Source organism: Mustela erminea, chromosome 1 (assembly GCF_009829155.1).
Source record: "Mustela erminea isolate mMusErm1 chromosome 1, mMusErm1.Pri, whole genome shotgun sequence".
In the NCBI taxonomy this organism is placed as follows: domain Eukaryota; kingdom Metazoa; phylum Chordata; class Mammalia; order Carnivora; family Mustelidae; genus Mustela; species Mustela erminea.
Window position 1 is genome coordinate 198,371,678 of NC_045614.1, and position 8,593 is coordinate 198,380,270.

Below are 8,593 nucleotides of genomic sequence, written 5' to 3' on the forward strand. Positions count from 1 at the left end.
CTGAGTCTCTCTCTCTTTACAGTAATAACAACAACAACAACAACAACAAAGCTGAGTAATATTGCACAGGAGTACTAGATACTGCCTCGTTGGGAAGAAAAACTACGTTCAATAAAAACTGGGCTGCACACGACATGCTTGAAGCAGAGTGTGACTGACCGTGGGGACACCTTCTGGCACACATACACCTGGAGAGTAAAGCAGGGGTGGGAGTTAAGGGGAAGGGATTGAGAGCGAAGGGTTGGAGCACGGCTCGTTCTGGTTCCACAGCTGATTGGACAGCTGGTCCAGTGCGTCCAGAACCTGTCTGGGCTGGTGGCACAGTTGGCCCAAACATACCATTTCTTGCAGTGCATAGAGTGAAGATCCACCTCCTCTGTTGTCTTGGATGCATTCATGGATTGGGGAGGTCCAGGTTGTTCCTGAACACCAGTAGGACAGCGGTGTCGATGAGCTCATCCTCCAACAGCATCGTCATGAGCTCCTCATGGGTCCCGTTCACAAGCCCTCTGCCCTTGTTGTTAGCCACAAAGATAAGACTTTGTGCGGTCTGGAAGCTGTGACAACACAGAGGAGGGGTCTTGTCCGGACCACCACAACCCACCTGATGAAGCTGACGTTCCTGTGCTCTGTGGTTCCCACTTTGAAGCCTTTGGTGGGAGTAGTTGTCACGATCTCAGCCAACTTCAGTTTGTACAGGATGGTGGTCTTCCCCACAGTATCCAGGCCCACTGTGAGACCGAACATTTCTTTTTTTTGCCGAAAAGATCCTTGAAGAGATTTGCTTAGATATTCCCTATGTTGCAGTGGGAGCGACACTGGCCAGAGAAAAACCTTGGTGGCCAGTGGCCTTTGAGAGGTTTCTGCTTTGAGCCAAGCATTGGTTTCACTTCCGCTAACATTTTATACCTTTCCTCTCATGTTCTTCTTTCTGTTCTAAAATCCCATCCAGGATCTCCTATTATATTTACTTATAATATTTCTATATGTTCTTCTAGATGGTGAACACGTTCTCAGACCTTCCTTGTTTTTGATGACCTTGACAGTTTTGAGGAGCACTGGTCAGATACTTGGTAAATTCTTCATCAGTTTAATTTTGCCTGATGTGTTTCTCATGGTCAAACTGCGGTCATGGGTTTGTGGGATAATGCTTGCAGAGATAAAGTGCTGTTTTCTTCAGGTCTTATCAAGAGTAACTACTGTCAACATAATTTCTGATTGAAGGAGTGTTTGTCAGCTTTCTCCAGTGTCAAGTTATTCTTTTATTCTCAGCTTTCTATACTGTATCCTTTAGAAGTTACTATGCACGTCACACACTTAATGGGTGGGGACATTAAGTTAGCCAAGTAATTGTATCGGCAGAAAACAGAGAGCTTGATATGCAGAGGCACCGTATAACTAATAAACCACCTCTAGAAGACCCAACCTACACTAATCTCTTTGGGAGAATATTCTTCAATTTCTTCTTAAATATGACCTGGGGTGTGACGAGACAGGGGAAAATTCCCCAGAGGCAGATCCAGAATGCACATTAGACACTGAACAACAGAGTTGTTTCTAAAGTGCTGTGTCCTACCCACTGACATTTGATAAATGCTTTGGATAAGGCAACTGTGTTTCTTCTTCTTCCTCTTTCCAAGTGATGTTTTTATTACAGTGTTCCTATTCCTAATCCTTAGTTCAACATGGGGTATATAAACATATTATTTGTCTCTTAACTGTATAAACTAAATGTCCATACTGGAACTTGCTGAACATTAGTCATTCTTCATGGATATTTATGTATATATTAATTTAGGATTTTCATGCTGGAGAAAAAAATTTGTTCCATAACTGAGAAGTGAGTGCATGGATATTTGGATAGCCTAGAAATAAATTAACAACAATAAAAAAGGTCAATGTCCCTTTATGTTCTTTTTTTGGTAACATCTTGATTTTTAAATTTTATCCTTAGAATACCATTATCCAGGAAAAAAAAAAAATTCCTTTACCCCCTAGTAGGTAAGTATGGTCATAAGGCTAAACTCTCTCCATATAATAGAAATTGAAGAAAAAATTTTTAAATGTATGCAATTTCAAGTTTTTACCATTAAATACATGGGATTTGCCCTTCACCTTTGACTTCCCTGACTTCTTTCTATATGAAATAAGGATGTATTGAAGAGTTGTTCTGGCATATGGGGATGAGGGAAAATTGTAGAAGGGGAAACAAACAAAAATTGAATACAATTCACAACGCTTGATAATACCATAAAGTAGGGCTTCCTTTGGATGGAGATTTTAAGTGAGAAAAATACACACTAGTCTTTTATAAGCTACAGATTTTTTTTTTTTTTTGTGAACACAGTCTCATATAACCAAAGTTTACATTAATTGAAAATTGCTTCAAAAGCATATATGGAAGTTTAAAAGGCAAAAAAGAACAAAAACATTTTTGGAACAGGTACATGAATTTATTTACACATTAATAAGTAATATATAAATAATTAAAGAATAGAGTAGCTCTTTTTTCAGAAATATAGCTAAATTAACATTGAGCTCAGAAACAGACCCATATATATTTAAAACTAGACATAAGATAAAGTCACATCAATGGGAAAAGGATAATCACTTCAGTCAATAGCAGTGGAACTAATTATAAATGTGGAAAAAATATATTGGGTTTATATGCACATCAACCTCAGATGAAACATAAATTTCAAAGACAGTACCTCAAAGACTTTAAAAAACATATAAGGATTAATGGCAGTATTAAGTATTAAAATATCTTCTAACGAGACAAAAAATGACAAATGGGATTGAAAAGACTGATAATTTGGAACATATAATAAAATTAGTGTTTCTGTTCATTAAAATGACCTATGAAAAGATTGAAAATAAGGGCACAGATTTGTAAATTTGTTATTAACTGAAAAAAGCCCTAGAATATAAGATATATAAAAGAACTCAGGCAAAGGTCATCCCCTGAAAACATTGGACATCAACAGACTTTTCACAGAATGAAAACATACCTAATCTCATTATGAGCAGAAAAGTGCAGAGAAAACCATACTGAGAACTCATTTTATAACTAACAAAAATTAAAAGGCCCATAATGACAAATGTTGTCAGGGATATAGAAAAAGAAAAACCTTCATAACTGTCTATGTAACTGTATAAAGTGGGGGAATAGTGGCAAGAGAAAGAAAATCTTTAGAAAGCAGATCACCAACAGCCTAAAAAGGAACATGTGCAAATTTCAAGACCCACGAATTCTGTTCTTGATAGATATACAGGTACAGATACAGATATCAGCATGTTCAGATAGATCTATGATGTCTGTCATCTATCCATCTACATCATAGACTAGAAACTTTTTTTAAAAAAAAGATTTTGTTGAGAGAGAGAAACGTGGAGAGAGAGAATCTGAACAGAAGGAGAGGGAGAAACAGACTCCCTGTTGAGCAAGGAGCCAGCCTAAGGTGGGGTTCGATCTCGGGACCCCAACCAAGATCACGACCTGAGCTGAGAAACTTTCGAACTCATGCATAAGAAGGCTATCTTCCTCTAGGTCTTTCCTCTTTTTGCCGCCCCCTCCCTTCTCCCTCCTCTTTCTCTCCTTTCCTCCTTTCCTTCTATCTCTCCTTTTCTTCCTAAGCCTCTCCTTCCCTCTCTTCCTTTCTTCTATCTACTGACCCATCCATCATTTTTATTTCCTTAGACATGCTTGCAGAGTACTCTTGGACAAGCACTACCTTATGTACAGTACAAATCCTTCATTCAATCATCACAACTTAATGAGTTAGGTAGAGTTACCATCCCCATTCTCCAGATGAAGAAAATAAAGCAAATAATTGATGGCAGTTCTCAAAGGAAATGCAGTTGTTGCTGTTGTTTAATTTGCTCCTACTTTTTCCCCTTATTTAACATTCTTCATTTACTATCCATAACACTCTTGCCTATTCTTCCTCTGGCATATAATTCAGTTTTTATCTTAAGAATGTCTTATGTAAAATTTCTTTCTTGGAATCCCAGTGTATGTCAAGTTGTTCTAGTTTTCTATCATAGAACTTCTGACAGTTAGTGCTAATGTGTTGTAAACAAAAAAGAATATAAATATAGTAATTTGTGTTTGTCATTGTTTTTGTGTGTTAAGCATGAGTACGATATAAAGTATAATATGCATGTATTATAATATATAATTGTACCTATATAAAATATGTAGATACATAGAGATAATAATAAATAATGATATATATTATACTATATAATCATAATACGGTGTAAATAAAGCATGTGTTTCATGTGGTTAATGTCTATCTGACACCAGGTTGTAAAACTCCCTAATAGCAGGTAATATTCTTGTTTTAAATGTTACTTTCTTCCTGTTGGCTAGCACATTGCCTGTATAGTAGAGTCACTCAATTACAAGCTCTTTACTGCTTTTCTAGAACCACCCAGTGACTTGCCAAAAGCAGGAGATGGTACTTGCCTCAAAAAAGAGGACTCTTATATCACTAACATTGTTTGGAGCTGTAGACCCATGATGCGGATATAAAGCAGAATAACTTTTGGTCCGTTTTATTATTATTTATAAATGCTCTGCAATGCAAAAGCCCCGCTGGTTGTACTCAGGGCAAAATGCTGCCACCCCTTTCCCATTCTTCTATACCACCCTTCCATCAGTCATGTTGGATGTTCTTGGTTGGAAAATTAATGTATGTTCATAGAATATGCTTTTTCTTGGGGCTCCTGGGGGGCTCAGTCATTAAGGGTCTGCCGTTGGTTCAGATCATGATCACAGGATACTGGGATCAAGCCCCACATGGGGCTCCCTGCTCAGCGGGGAACCTGCTTCTCCCTGCTTGTATTCCCTCTCTCACTGTGCCTCTGTCAACTAACTAAATAAAATCTTAAAAAAAAAAAAAGAATATTCTTTTTCTGTGGAATTTCAATATTAGAACTGAGAATACCTTTTTTTTTTTTTTTTTTAGTGTCTCACACAATAATAACAAGAGTTTTGATAGGGGTGGGTTGGGGATGATGTCAGAAACTAAGCATTTAGTCATGTGACAAGCTCTACTGAGCAATGAAGCAATAGTAAGCAGAGAAGTCGAATTGTTGATAAAATTTCTTCCAACTATTCATGTGACTAGTATGTTTTCATATAATTGAATTCCTAAGACATCTCCAATTATCTTCATTCAAATCCTTATTTTGATTTATATATTTTAAATTAGATTTTGTGACAGTTACAACTTCCTTTCTCTATCAATAGAACATGGTTTGGGCTATAACAATAAATTCGTAATGTCTTAAAAATAACATTAAATTACGCATAATGAGAAGTCTAAACCTTGGCTGTTCCAGAATTGATTCAAAGCCTCAGTGAGTCCTCAATCACCCTGATTCTTGCTCTCCACTCTTCCATCCTGCTTGTGGTAGCAGTATCTTTCCTCAGAGGTGAAATTCAAGTGTTGGGTCTGAAAGGAGCTGATCCAAACATGGCAGCTTTCCAAGCAGGAAGAAGTTGAGGAAGAAAGTACAAAAGGTTTCTTCTTTCAACTCCTACATGTATTAAAGTGAAAATCTTTCTCCAAGTCCCTCTCACCCCAGATAGTCTTCTCACACAGCTCATTGGTAAAAACTGAGTTGTCTGCCCACTATTATCTGCAGAAAGTTTGGGGAGACACACTTCAATAGTCTTCAGTCTCTGTCATGGAAGGTCATTTTATGCAAGAAGAAAGGAGGAAGAAAATGGCTGCTAGGGAGACAAGTATCTGACATTTATATGTTAATATATGATTGTAAGAAGCCTTTGTATTTAAGATGTTGAAGGAGAGAGATTTTTAATTGGGAATATGACTCTTCACCTTCTACAATTCCCTGAAGCCTCCACCTCCCTCTAAGAAAAGGAAGAAAAGGATAAAATATTTCCATTTAGTCTATGAAGACTGTGACCATTTCAAAAAATTATGTATGTTTTGAACAGTGTACCAGGGGATTTCTGAAGGAACCAGACAGCACAGTCAAATACTGTTTCCTGATGTGGATGGAGAATAAGTCAGTATATTGTGACCTGGGCTTCATAGCAATAGAGCAGTCACCAAGCCATGAAACTGGAGGAAAGAGAGAGAACAGTAACAATAACTTGACAGAAGAGAATTGTAAGATATAGGATCCCCTGAGAGAAGCAGTGACATTCAATTAAGATACACAGTCAGTTCAAGGCAACCTCAGAGGGAGGGAACCAGGGGCATGGGTACCCTGACCTCTCTCTACTTCCTGTCAGAGCACCTCACTGACTGAGCCCAAATAGAACACCAGAGTTCAAGAATGCTCACTGTTGTAAGAAACAGGGGTCAGCCTCACATGGCAAGTGAGAAGTTAGAGAAGGATGGAAAGTGAATTGAAGGTAGCAAAGGGAAGATATATTGCACAGCAAGAGAAACACCTGCATGGTGAGAAATTCAAAGAAAGAAATGTCTATATTCTGTCCCCATGACTGCTATTCAGTTCACTCTTCTAGAAGGAGCCACTATCAACAGCGTTGTATATTTCTGACATATAAATACTAGGACAATAAACTAGCTACTAATTTTTGTATTTAGCCACTATCAACAGTGTTTTATATTTCTGACATATAAATACTAAGACAATAAACTAGCTACTAAGTTTTGTATTTAAATGGCAAAAGTTGGGGCGCCTGGGTGGCTCAGTCCTTAAGCATCTGCCTTCGGCTCAGGTCATGATCCTAGGGTCCTGGGACCCAGCTTCGCATCAGGCTCCCTGCTCAGCAGAAGCCTGCTTCTCTCTCTCTCACTGCCCCTGCTTGTGTTTCCTCTCTCACTGTGTCTCTCTCTGTCAAATAAACAAAATCTTAAAAAAAAAAAAAAGACAAAAGCTGACTTTTTCAAAAAGAAAGTGAACTTATATTAAGAGCACAGAATTTCAGATACATTATAAGACTATGTATGTATACATAGTTATCTGTGCTACATATTTGAAACAATAAATTCAACTACGAACCAACTGCATAGTGAGGCTTGATCCAAGCCCATATCCTTTGGCCAGTGACTTTCATTTCTCCAAATCTTAGTGTAATTTTGGTTGGCTTAATCTTGCTGACTTCTAATTCTTCATTACCTTCTTTTTACTCAGTTATACATTTTCTCTCTTTCTACCACCACACCGTATTATGCCTAACTCAGAACCCTTTTTTTTTCCTTTTGATGGCTTAGAATTTTAACACTGCATTTGTGCTCTATCAGTAATTACATTTAGTGTACATATTTAAGTAAATATTTTTATATTCAGTGCTTTTGGCCTTTGGCTACAGAAGGGAAAAACCTTAGCAAATTTTAAAGACCTAAGAAATACACTTTTTCATATTACCCTTAATGTTTCTATCTAGAAATTAATTTCTATTTTTTAAGAAATTAATTTCTAATGTTTTAATAATGGACATTAGTCACAGTTACTGTTCTGCATATAATAGTTAAATTACTACTATATTTTTGTCTTTTTCGTATTGGTATTTTTAATTTTTCTCTTTAAGTAATCTCTACAATGAGCATGGGGCTCAAACTCAAGACCCTGACTGAGATCAAGAGTTGGGTGCTATACCCAGTGAGCCTGCTAGGTGCCCTGTGTGTGGATCTTTCCTGTCACTTCACTCCTTCCACACAGTTCACACCTGAGAGTCTTTATCAGATTTTCAAAGTGAAGGTATGTTGGGGCACCTGGGTGGCTCAGTGGGTTAAGCCTCACCTTTGGCTCAGATCATGATCTTGGGGTCCTTGGACTGAGCCGCACATTGCGTTCTCTGTTCAATGGGGATCCTGCTCTCCCCCCCACACCTGCCTCTCTGCCTACCTGTGATTTCTCTTTCTGTCAAATAAATAAGTAAAATCTTAAAGAAAAAAATAAAGTGACAATATGTTGTATGTGAGCATTCCTCATAGTCATCTATTTTAAGAAATGCCCTTTTTTGGGGGCACCTGGGTGGCTCAGTGGGTTAAGCTCCTGCCTTCGGCTCGGGTCATGATCTCAGAGTCCTGGGATCGAGTCCCACATCAGGCTCTCTGCTCAGCAGGGAGCTGCTTCCTCCTCTCTCTCTGCCAGCCTCTCAACCTACCTGTGATCTGTCTCTGTCAAATAAATAAATAAAAAATCTTAAAAAAAAAAATTAAAAAAAAATAAAAATGCCCTTTTTTTGGCCTTAGTTATGGCTAATAAAGCACTTGGATATGGAACATTTTGTTGACAGTTCTTTTTCTCAAGGTTTAGATTTTACTCTACTGATTTCCGGTGTATATTGATGATTTAAAAAAAAAAACTTGCTGTCAACTTAATTATCACTTTTTTATGAGATTTTCTTTCTTCCTTCCTTTCTTCCTTTCTTTTGTCCTCTCTCTTTTCTTTGTTTTCCTCCCTCCCTTCCTGCCTCCCTCCCTCTCTCTTTCCCTTTCCCCTTCCCCTTTCTCTCTCTCTCTCTCTTTCTCTCTCTCTCTCTCCTTCCCTCCCTCCCTTCCTTCCTTCTTCCTCCCCCCATCCTTCCTTGCTTCCTTCCTTTCTTACTTTCTTATACCCTATCAGGTCTCATGACTTTACT

The 8,593-nt window shown here is 38.0% G+C and overlaps 1 pseudogene; it reads right to left on the reverse strand.

Annotated features, from left to right (window-relative positions):
• Positions 1-213: 213 nt before the first annotated feature.
• LOC116592055 lies at positions 214-762 on the reverse strand (annotated as a pseudogene).
• Between the last annotated feature and the right edge of the window lie 7,831 nt (positions 763-8,593).